The sequence below is a fragment of the Octopus bimaculoides genome, chromosome 21, assembly GCF_046866305.1.
Source record: "Octopus bimaculoides isolate indiv1 chromosome 21, ASM4686630v1, whole genome shotgun sequence".
NCBI lineage: Eukaryota > Metazoa > Mollusca > Cephalopoda > Octopoda > Octopodidae > Octopus > Octopus bimaculoides.
In genome coordinates, this window is record NC_142948.1 from 14,189,718 (window position 1) to 14,202,217 (window position 12,500).

General features: G+C 33.7%; 1 long non-coding RNA gene across 1 annotated transcript in view; it reads right to left on the reverse strand.

Annotated features, from left to right (window-relative positions):
• LOC128250446 (uncharacterized) overlaps positions 1–12,500 on the reverse strand; it is a 562,297-nt gene that overhangs the window by 188,922 nt on the left and 360,875 nt on the right. The window contains exon 5 of the long non-coding RNA XR_016237754.1: positions 3,857–3,927. This is a non-coding gene — a long non-coding RNA (uncharacterized LOC128250446). The remainder of the gene's footprint in view (positions 1–3,856; positions 3,928–12,500) is intronic.

Here is a 12,500-nt window from a genome sequence, read left to right on the forward strand (position 1 = left end):
AGCTCAGTTCGCGCTGATACATATCTAACGACCCAGATGGATCGAAACGATTCTGACTTTGTACAAAGTCGAATGCTGAACAGAATCGCATTAAAATATTTTGCCTCTGTGTTGAACGAATTTTTTTTTTTTTTAAATCATGTGATTCTTTCGCAATCTTACATAAATTTGCATTCATTAATTAAAACATTTAAAATATATTTACTAACTTTTCCAGATTTTTCTCTTTTTGTTATGAAAAATTGTATTCATATTAAATCAGAGAAAACACTTTGGGAAAAAAATGGGGTCTTTATTTTATTTATACATTTTTCTCAATAACCTTTTTGTTGATTAAAAAATGTTCAATCAATAGACAGAGCAAAATATAATATTTTATTCCGAAATTTGTTTCGTTGATTTTTTTCACGCCTCCACGTTACGTTATCCTTTTTTTTTTATTGTTCACCAATTTCGGCCTCCTATGCGCATTCTTATTCTATTTTTTCTTTTGTGGGGTAATCATTAATATTCAACAGTTCAAATTTTTTTATATTTCCCAGTGTTTTCGCTTTTCACTACTAATGAGAAAATCCCTAATCTAATTTTTTCTTCTTTCTGCAGCCATCAAGATAGTTTTTGTAACTATTAAAACATAAATGTGTCAGATTCAATCACTAAATTTCAAATTAAACCGATTAAAATTCACTCAAATTCACACCAGTTTGTGAGTGTTGATGAAGTAGCTGTAGAATTAGGGATTAAATCGATTTTGTTCGTTTACATACATCTGCACGCGAATATAAATATATATATATATATATATATATACATGCATATATATATATATATATATATATATATATATATATATATATATATATATACATATATATATATATATATATATATATACATATATATATATACATGCATATATATATATATATATATATATACAAAAAGTACACGCTCATATTATATGCATATATATATACATACACACACACACACACACATATATATATGTATATATATATATATATATATATATATATATATATATATATATATATATATACGCACACGCGGGCGTGAAGTGATATTCATACATATACATTATACTATGTATACAGAAACTTTCACCCATATATTTTACACCTCTCAAATCTCACAAGCAATAACACTTTTTTATGCACGAATGTTCATACTCGACCTGGTAATGCTAGCACCGAAATACTCTCAAACGACACAAAGATGTCTTGAAACACGACAAAATTTATACACTTATTTTCATAAAGAAAGTATACCATGATCGCGGCAGCAATGATTTTGGCCAATTATCCATTCGCTGATAGATAGCTGCAGTGGAGAGAACACATATAGAAGTGTAATTTGGGGATGTGTGCTTTCGCACTTCTTTGTTTCCCACTGAATGTTGAAATATAACTACTATATATGATAGCATAAAATGCGCACAGACGTATTAGATGTCTCCCGTCGTAATTTTAGCAGTTCATATTTTAGACAAAGTACGCATGGTTCAATATTACAAAATCGTAGGCCCAAATTCTCATACAATAAAGAATGGGATTTTTGACACATTTCATTCAAAATAAAGTATTTTATTTCCATGAAATAGGGTAAACCTCTCCCTAAGAAATCGAAACGTATGTTAATGCACAACTAACAGTTAGTTAACCATTTCTTAATAGATAATCTACAAACTGTCGTCTGGTTACATTGCAGCATGCAATACAGAGGGCGAAATACAGTGGGAAATTCCAGTAAGACGAGATATTGTCGGTTTATATTGTATTCCCTGTGGTACATCTACATCTCTTCCTACAGTAATTCACTCTGCTATTCCAAAAGCTCTCGACAAAACTTATAGTATTTTATTCTACTTATGATACACGTTAAATTCTCAGTTAAGACTGATACAGGTTACTGTAGCTCAGACCTATATAAATCTCATTTGAATGAAATACTGATAATGTGTCAATTACACATTACAGAGTAAGGGGAACTGCATTTCCTCTCATTCGTAATTAATACCTACACCGGTGTTTGTGTGTTGGTAAGCTATATATCAATTGATCAGATTCTCCTGTCCTGTAATTACTACAAGATATCTTCGATGTAGAAACAGTGGTTGAAATTCCACAGCTTTAAATAGCCACAACTGAGGTGTTTACATGTGTAACCTACAGCATGCCTTCGGCACTCCATAGGTTACGATGACAAGAGTTCCAGTTGATCCACTCAACGGAACAGCCTGCTCGTGAAATTAAAGTGCAAGTGGTTGAGCACTCCATACACACGTGTACCCTTAATGTAGTTCTCGGGGAGATTCAGCGTGACACAGAGTGTGACAAGGCTTTCCTTTTGAAATACAGGTACAACAAAAACAGGAAGAAAGAGTGAGAGAAAGTTCTGGTGAAAGAGTACAGCAGGGTTCGCCACCACCCTCTGGCGGAGCCTCGTGGAGCTTTAGGTGCTTTCTCTCAATAAGCATTCTCAACGCCCGGTCTGGCAATCGAAACAGCGTTCTTACGACCACGAGTCCGCTGCCCTAACAACTGGGCCATTGCGCCCCCACAACCTACAACATACACAGATAAAGAAATATTTTTTCCTCCTCTGAGATAGAATGGGTTATATTTTATACACTCAGTAACTAATACATTGCAAGGTTTTGCGAAGTCTGCAGAATGAGAAAACACTCACCTTATTAGTTTTGAGGAATCTATAAACGATTAAAGGCAATACTCTTTCCTGACTTAATGATTAAAAGGTACACGCATAAACACACACACACACACACACACACGGGTGTGTAATTGTGTATGTATATTTTTATATCTTGGTTAATATATTCACAATGTTCTGAAATTCTGATGCAAGACCAGAAATTTTAGGGGAGAGAATAGTCAATTACATAGATGCCAGTGATAAGTGGTACTTATTTTATGGACCCCGAAATGATAAAATGAAAGTAGACCTCATTAGTATTTGAATTCATAATGTAAAGCCATAAGCATTTACGCTAACCATTTCGTCCATCGTAGTAATGATTGTGCCAGATTTCTGTCTTTTTCGTTAATGATAAAACACAGTAAGGCGGTGAGCTGGCGGAATCGTTAGCACACCAGGCAAAATGCTTAGTGGCATTCGTCCGTCTTTACGATCTGATTTCAATTTCCACCGAGGTCGACTTTGCTTTTCATCCTCTTGGAGACGATAATATCAGTGCACTTAGAGTATTTAACTCTTTCCCCAAAATGTTTGACCTTGTGACAAAATTTGAAATGGATAATAGAAGGCTGTGTACACTAACAAATACGGCATAAGTTTACCTTTTCTAGGGTAGTGAAAATGCTGTTTTGAGTTCCATTCTCTTTGTCGAGAAAACAGTGACTGAAATATTTATTTTCATTTTAGCGTGAAGTCTTTTCCTTTATCATATAGCGGAGACTATCAACAGGTCGGTGAATTGTTGATGTCAGTAAAAAGAAAATAACTACGAGGCAGTCGAACAAGAGTGTTGACGTGTCATTGGTTACGCAGTCGAATGGAAATACAATCATATATATTACGTCACATGACAATGATAATATAGTAAGATTAATGGATAGAAAATACGATTTAGTAAGCGAAATAGAATGCAACAATTACTTAAATGCCGCTACGCCATGAAATCAGCAACCCGCCGATGTAGAGTCTGTTAAGCCCGGAATCGATATAATTAGTTTTCAATAGAAGTCTGAGGTCGATTTAATCGAGTAATATTACAACCTTCCCTGAAAAAGTTCCCTTAACATTACAAATCAATATAAAGCTGTTGAAGACAAAAAAAAAAAGAACATCATATAACCTCATTTCTCCAAGAAATTATTGCTGTTTTGCGTTAGTAATAAATCAATTCTTGAAGGTTCCGCTCTTGATCTGAAAAAACAAAATTAAAAAAGAAGGAAAAACATTAAAAAACACATTTAACTCTACTCTAAACAATTTGCTAAAAGCATTTGATGCTAACTTTTCAAAAGAAGTTTAGTTGCATATCAGTGATTGAGTTTAACTATTCCGAAATTCTTTCAACTCATGCTGCCAAATAATTTTGCATTTATGCGTTTTGTCTACTGTGTCATAACATACATAATGCATTATCAAATATTGAAGCATAATACACTGCTCGTCACCGCATTGCTTATCTCCAATTTTAAATAATTTCCATTCTGTTATATCAACTATTATCAAATAATAATAATTATTATATTTTTAATAGCGTTTTCACTCTTGAACTTGCTTCAGAGACTTAATTATGCGAAACAAAGTTCTCCTATTCTCAGAGTATAGTCCTCATTAACTAATGATATTATGTTCAAACGGTTATGTGGAATTTATTTACTAAAATTTCATTCGGTCACGTCTTTCGTAGTGACATCTGTCTAGAGTTAAGCCAAGCTGAAAGACGTCCCATGTGACTCCACTTTGTAAGTCATGTTATTATGTACATGCGTGTGTGCGTGCGCGTAGGTGTATGTGTGTGTACGTGTGTCTGTGTGCGTCTGTGCATTATTTATTCGAATTAAGTCAGAGTGCTTATATAAATAACTACCAAAAACTTAAAACAGCTTTAATTTATATCATACAACTTTAAACAATGATACGTAGAAAATATCTTCGGTTAGCTATAGAAACTAAGCAACAGCTATCTAAAACAGCAAGTGGCCCTAATTGAGAAGGGTAATTATCTAATATAGCCATGAATAAACCATCTGAATTAAGATACCATTAAGGAAAATCCAATATGTCGTTTTAGGTTCGTGTGTGGCGAGATAGTATGAGAAGGAAGAAAACATGTTTCTGATTTATACATGCGTGGTTGTGTAAATGCATTTCATTTCAAACATATGTTTCTGCGTACTTTTCATTCTGCAGGAAGTAGTGAACAACGTTTTGGGATAGTTATCAAATTTTAGAGTGAGGCGTCAGACGTAAAACCATTTAATAAATAAGAATAATTCAATGAATGTATTAAAATATATATCCTATAAGATTGAGTATGTCATATAAACAACTACCTATAAATGATATATGAGATATTTAATGAACCGAAATCATTTCTCATCGAAATGCAATGGCTAACAAAGCATTTAACTATAAGAGGTGAAATGTTAAAAACATTAACACAATGTACAAAATAATTTATGTGCGACCACAACTTAAGTTACACTCTACATAACGATTTCAAATTTAGAAAAACAGAATAAATCATGCTAGGTAGCAAATGTTAATCATACATTGTTCAAAGTTGATAGGTATAATGAAATTTAATGTGAAAATATGATTACAACGAGAGGCTGGGACGTAGTACTTTTCGGAATTAACGCAGGACGTAGAATAAAAAACGCGATAACAATCAGGTTTGATGATTGAACAATCACACATTTAAACAGAAACATATTTTTATATGTTCGTGCGTCTTTATATACACAGACTTTTGTATCTACGATTAGCAAATTATTTTACCCAAAAGAGAGCTCAGATAAATATTAACTGTATCAGAAGTGGTTGTTTCAACTGTCCCACCGATCAACAGATAATGTTTATTATAATAGTTTCTTGCTAATAATGCTTAAATGATAATAATTAAATTCAAGTATTTATTTAAAGACGGACACATAACGTATATAAAGGAAAAATTAAGTGAATTTTAGATTTTCTTTTATTTATTTCAACAATTATAAGGTTGAATAAAAGTCAAGATGACGCTAACAGGCGATGAAACAAACAGTTGTAAGGAAATAAATGATGTACCTATATTACATGAATAAAGCACACGCGCACATAAACATATACACAGAGATACATACAAATGCGCGTACAAACAAACACACACACACATTGATTTGTTGGTGGATCATTGTTTTTCGATGACTAAATTTCACTTGTTTGATTATCTGCAATGCCTGGTTTTAAAATAGCGTGAAATTGGTTGAACGCTCCATACACGCATGTACCCTCAATGTAAATTGTAGATAATACCATTAAACAAATTGTAGAGAAAGATACTATCAACCAGAAAGATTTCTAAGCAGTTTCTAACTAATTACATTCACAAGTTATCGATAGTCAAGTGGTTAAAGAAAACGTTATTTGCTGCAATGGTAAAGGGGTAACAATCAAAAGTAACCATTAATGGATCTATGAATTAACTTAGTATTAAGGAAAATACAATGTCTTTTTTACAGGAGATTGGTAGAGAGATCCGAATAAATGATTTTTTTTTTTTTTTTGAGCGTATGTGCGATTTTCGTTTTGTAGGATGCTAGTGAACTATTTCGGATAGATTTGTTTACTATTTCGAGAAGAGGAAACCAAGAATTATGCGCACGATTTCTTGTTCAAGAGCTGTTTTGTTTCGTCAGGACATGAAACATGATAATATTATTTTCTTGAAAGTCTAACTTTTCTACAAGTGTAACGTTGTCGAAATGTAATTTTGTTTGAGTTCACTTATAACTTCACATTCATGCCAAAATCTTGAAATACTGTTAGCACAAATGTCCTAGCGGTAACATGTAGTTGTCGTCTTTATGAGTTTATGAACGCGCATTTATTTATATCAGCATATATAAATTTATACATTTATCAATCTATCTACACATAATCACAGACACACACATACATGCACACATTCACTTTCATTAACGGCCACATATGCACACAAAACATGCAGGTACGCACAAACACACAGATACGCAGAAATATAATTTTGAGGTCATGCCTCTGTAATTCTGCACACTGACAGCCTAATTTATCGCTTGTGTTGTTACATATATTTACTAATATTTCATCTGTCAGTATCTCTCCACTTTAAAGGATTTCGAGTTAGCATATTCTGAGGTATGCCCATTACATTTGCTGAAATACGTTTGGAACTTGAAAGTGTTAACACCAGGTCAACATGGAGCGTATAAGGAATAACGATATATCTGAAATATTTCTCATATTCCATATGACGTTGCTCTTCTCGAAATATTAAACTCATCTAATCGAAGGAGACTTATGATCAAAATCGTTTCTTTCATGAATACGCTTGGGTATGGGCACATTTCTGCCTATAATTATGTTGACCAATATTAAGCTATGTTCCCTCATTTAAACTACGATTTTCTTCCCGCGTTAAACTTAAATTTGAACAATAAAATTTTCTAGAAACTATGTACAGTCAACAAGGAACGCATATGTGATATGTTACAGTATTTTAAAAGATGTTATTATCCATTTCTACAAAGAATACACAAAGGAGATATATAAAATGAAATCCCGCGTAAGCATAACCAATAACGTATAGCCATTAAATATAACCTGCAAAACAACTTTAAATTCTCCCTTAAAAGACATAAACTTTCATCAAAGACAAGAAAATCAATTTCGCGATCTCCCTACATGTGGTTAAGTGCCTGTTTACTAACAATAAGTAAAACGAGTTTAGATAGAATAAATGTTGTCAAAATACTTTCAGCATATCGAATCCGTGAAACAGAGCTGTCTAAATAACCACGTGATTTGAATGAATGGCATCTAAAAGGAACACTCATATTCTACAATTCTATATCTTAGCCTGTTATTCTTGCATTATCCAAGAACGTCTTCAAAAAGAAATTTAAGTAAACAAAAACATATATAAACATAATACAAATCGATCTACCGATTATTATGTAGTCGAGAAATTTCTCTACCTTTTGTGCAAATTTTTCTTTGCATAAGTAAATGGGTTTAGGCAATTCTCATATTCTTATAATGCAGGTCAAGATTCTTATTCTTACTGAAGGAAATATGTAGCAACATGTATGATATTAAAGGTGATCCGAAAAGTGATAACGTGCTTAGAATATCGGATATTGCAAATGGAGTACAGCTGAGAAAATCAAGAAAGGATTTAAAACATCTTTCAAAATGTTCATTCATAGATTCAAAACCGAATTACCCTTTGCAAATTTAATATTGCTTGATGCTGTGTTTTAAGTACATGAAAAAATGACAACTCCTTTGTGAATCGATCTCCTCACGAGAAAGCGTCGCAATGTGAAGTCGCTTTCAATGCAGTTTCATGAACTTCACAAAAAGCAAGATTATAAGTGCAATTTAGATGTTCTTATAATCTTGGATTTCAAAATGCTTTACCATAGATAAAACTTCTATGGTAAAGACGCAGAATGCTAAGACAAGGCAATATAATATTAAAAAATACGTAATCAAGAAAAAAAAAAACTAGTTACGTACATTTGACGTCGAAATGACAGAAAAAGTATTACGAAAAGAAAATCTGTAACACTGCTAGAAGTCTGTAGTAAAAAGCCAGTGTTCCAAAATATTATATTTACTTGGGCAGAAAATATATCTCTAATTGACTTATATGTCATAAGAAAACACCATGAGGGATATAGAGGTGAGATACATTTGCCATTAGAAAAAATAGAAATGACATTACATGTTACAATATGTATAGCTTATGAACCGGGAGTGGAGGAATCAGAGATATTCTTGTCAGAAATGAAAAAAAAAAACGCATCTATCTTTCAAACTAGAAGCAATGTATAATGTGTTGATGTATTCACTATTGGCACACACACACACACACCCACAAACACACACACGCAAACACACACATGCAAATACATATTTATGCGCACACGGACAAGCTCATTATCTAACTGAAAGCTGGCTAAATCTACACATATTCTAAAACGTATTTTATGATGAAATACAAAAGAAAAGGCATCGATATATCATAAAACCATCCAAATAAAAACTTTAATATAATTAAATTACTCTGGCAAGTGAGATACAGACTGACTACATATCATTCGCTACCGTATACACCATTTGAAAAAAAATATTTAAAAAATCTTTTTAAACGGGAATGAATTGTTCCGAAACGCTGACATATAAGGTACATCTGTACGAAATTAAATACGCTTCTTTGAGCTTAAATACCGTTCATAGGCCGAAAGCATCGAAAAAAACAATTACGTAATTTTAGGCGTTTGATAACATATGTGCATTGAAGAGTTTCTTTAAACTTATAGAATTTTATATACATACATAAACATGCTGTTATCTGCGTGTTTGTGTGTGCGTTTTTTTGCTTTTTTTTTTTTTTTGTAGCATTTGTGTTTACCTATATAGAAAGGCCGCTGTTTTGCAAAACTTTTTATTCCGTAAGTCTTGAAATTCTACCACGGGAACCAAATAATTTTCTTGCTACCGGGCATGGTATGGTATATGCCGTTATATTCAGAAAACTGCTACATTAGTTGAACCCACCCACTTTCTCTACAGTAGATATTTCACATGTCAAATTAGAAGGGTCGCATTTGTTAATTCTGTGGCTTCTTTCCCATTGGATAAACTCACCGCAGGTTAGCGAGACGTATAACCGAACAGCAATGCGTAACTATCTTTCGCAACAACTCCTCTATCAGTCATGCCTTCAATTGTACTGCCGATACTATTTCGCCCCCACACCAGACTGAGTTATATTTCACACCACAGCTTATGTTCTACCTTATCTTCCGGCATCGTTCATCCACCCTACTTGTATAAAATGCGCAATCACGTTGCCATAACTGCACACCAATATACCACAATCTACACACGCACATTCAACTACGCCAAAACCACAGTACATCTACGCACATATATTATTGACCACTTACACATACACATGCTGTTACCATGATCCACTATCACCCACACCTTCAAGCAAGTATCCATATATACATTTCTCTTCATCACAAAATTTCGCACGCACGAGTACACATACAGTTTTTTAACCTAACAGACTCAACTTATGCATTGATATGCACCCTGAACAGTCTGTCTGTTGGCCATCACTACTGTTGTTCCTTTACATAATTCACTCATCAGTGGTGTTACTAGGGCGTGTGCCAATCTTGGAAGCCCTTGAGAACGTGCCACCAACACAGGCTTATAAAGCAACCTAAATACGACGCGCCTGTGAAAATGTCACCCGGGGACCACCGCTCGTTTGCCGTTGCTTCACCAGGGCATCAATTTGTGTAACAAGTAGGCTGGATGACATGTATCTCCACCGGAATACATGTGGCTATCCACTTGGTCAATGTGATAAACAAAACTCTACATAAACGCAAGCACAATAACTATACTAGGAAGCTGAAAATTATTGAATGCCAAATATCCAATAAAAACTCCTTAGTCTATTATTGCACCGTCTCCATTAAGTTATAGTCTTCATTCGCTAGGTGTTAGAGTGTATATTGGATATTTGGCATTCAATAATTTTCAAGTTAATTCATTCTTATTGAGAAAAATATCGATATTCATAAGTCGCAAAGTAATATTTTTCATGAGACGTTAGGCGGCGAGCGGCAGAATCGTTTAGCACGCGGGGCAAAATGCTTAGCGGCAATCCCGTAGAGATTGACTTTGCTTTTCATTATTTTGGGGTCGATAAAATAAGTACCTTTGGAGTCCCTGTAATCGACTTTGTCCGCCCCTGAACTCCAAGAAGCAAAAAAAAAAAAAAAAAAAAATTATGCCCGTTTTTGTGACAAAATTTTAAGCCAATACCTTTTATGAGACAAAGCGGTGAGCTGGCAGAAACGTTAGCACGCCGGGTGAAGTGCTTAGCGGTATTTTGTCTGCCGTTACGTTCTGAGTTCATATTCTGCCGATGTTGACTTTGCCTTTCATCCTTTCGAAATCGATTAAGTAAGTACCAGTTACGCACTGGTGTCGATATAATCGACTTAATCCGTTTGCCTGTCCTTGTTTGTCCCCTCTGTGTGTGGCCCCCTATGGGAAGTAAAGGAATACGAAACGTTATCATGCCGGGTGAAATGCTTAGCGGTATCTCGTCTGTCTTTATGTTCTGAGTTCAAATTCCTCTGAGGTCGACCTTGCGTTTCATTCTTTCGGGGTCGATAAATTATGTATCAGTTGCGTACTGAGGTCGATCTAATCGACTAACCTCCTTCCCCAAAATTTCGGGCCTTGTGTCTTGAGTAGAAAATAATATTTTTCCTGAGAGAAAACAAAATCAGCATTACAGATTAATTTGATGTTTTAGGGCGTAGCGTGTTACGTCAACTGAAGTGTATTTTTCTTTTTCTAAAGTATTATGCATCTTCCTACAAACATGCCTGTACTCCTTAAATGCCACATTATTGATACGTGAATACGGCTCATCGATATATGAAATCGATACATAAAACTTTCAAAGAATAGTCTAGATACATATTTTGAATATCATAGTTCGCACGTTACTGAAGGTTTCTTGGAATGTTATACAAATTTTAATAATCTGCACTATATATTTGTGTTTTCTGAGGTTTAGCTTTAGGCAGTAATTTATTCTATTAGATACCAAAATTATGACAGTTTGAAGTTTACGCTGATCAGAAACAATCTCGTAGAACGACTGAATCATTCGCACAATCTGAGGGAACAAGGCTACAGTTACTATCATAATATTTGGTGGGGTTTTTTGCCTGTATAGTAAAATTAACTCTCAAATGGGATTAAATTGAAATATGAAATGATGTTACGGCTTTCGCCTTACATTATTTCGCTGGTTATAAAATTTTTCGTTGTGTTTTTGATAGGTTTAAAACAAAATTGGCGCTATCTCGTCGCTTCTTTAGACATATTCTATACTCTGGGATACAGGTTCTGTCGGAAACTTTCACACTACAAGCACACGTACATGCATACATATTTACCCTAATATGAATACGTGCGGACACACATACACACATGCACACTCACACACAGAGAGGCAGACATACACCTATGTATAATCACAGTTATACATATATACATATATGCATACCTACATATATACAAAAATACACACATAGGCATATATATATATATATATGTATAAACACAGTTACACATATATATACATAGCTTTCATTCATACATACATATATATATATATATATATATATATATCTATATACACACATAGTATTCATACATACATATATATATACATATGTAAATATATAAGTATATACAAATATATATATATCATACACACATACATATATGCATACATACATACATACATACATATATATATATATATATATATATATATATATATATATATATACACCCATAAATATATATACTTACACACACATATATACATGTGTATTTATATATACATATACACATACAAACGTACATGCACATACACACAGAGGTACACAATAAATATACGTACATCATGTAAAAGCGTACACTCCGCTGCCTGTACGAGAGTTCCTGGTAATTATATTCGTTGGCCACAATGGACCACAATTTAGTATTCGTGAACAGCAGAACGAAACTCTGACCTCTGGGGGTCAAGGTGTGCTGTCCATCTTACTATTGACACTGGCAACAACGTTTCCTCTGAGCGTAGTTCTCCGCAAAATATGCTGCCTTGATATATCTGTTATAATTTCGTTCAGCTC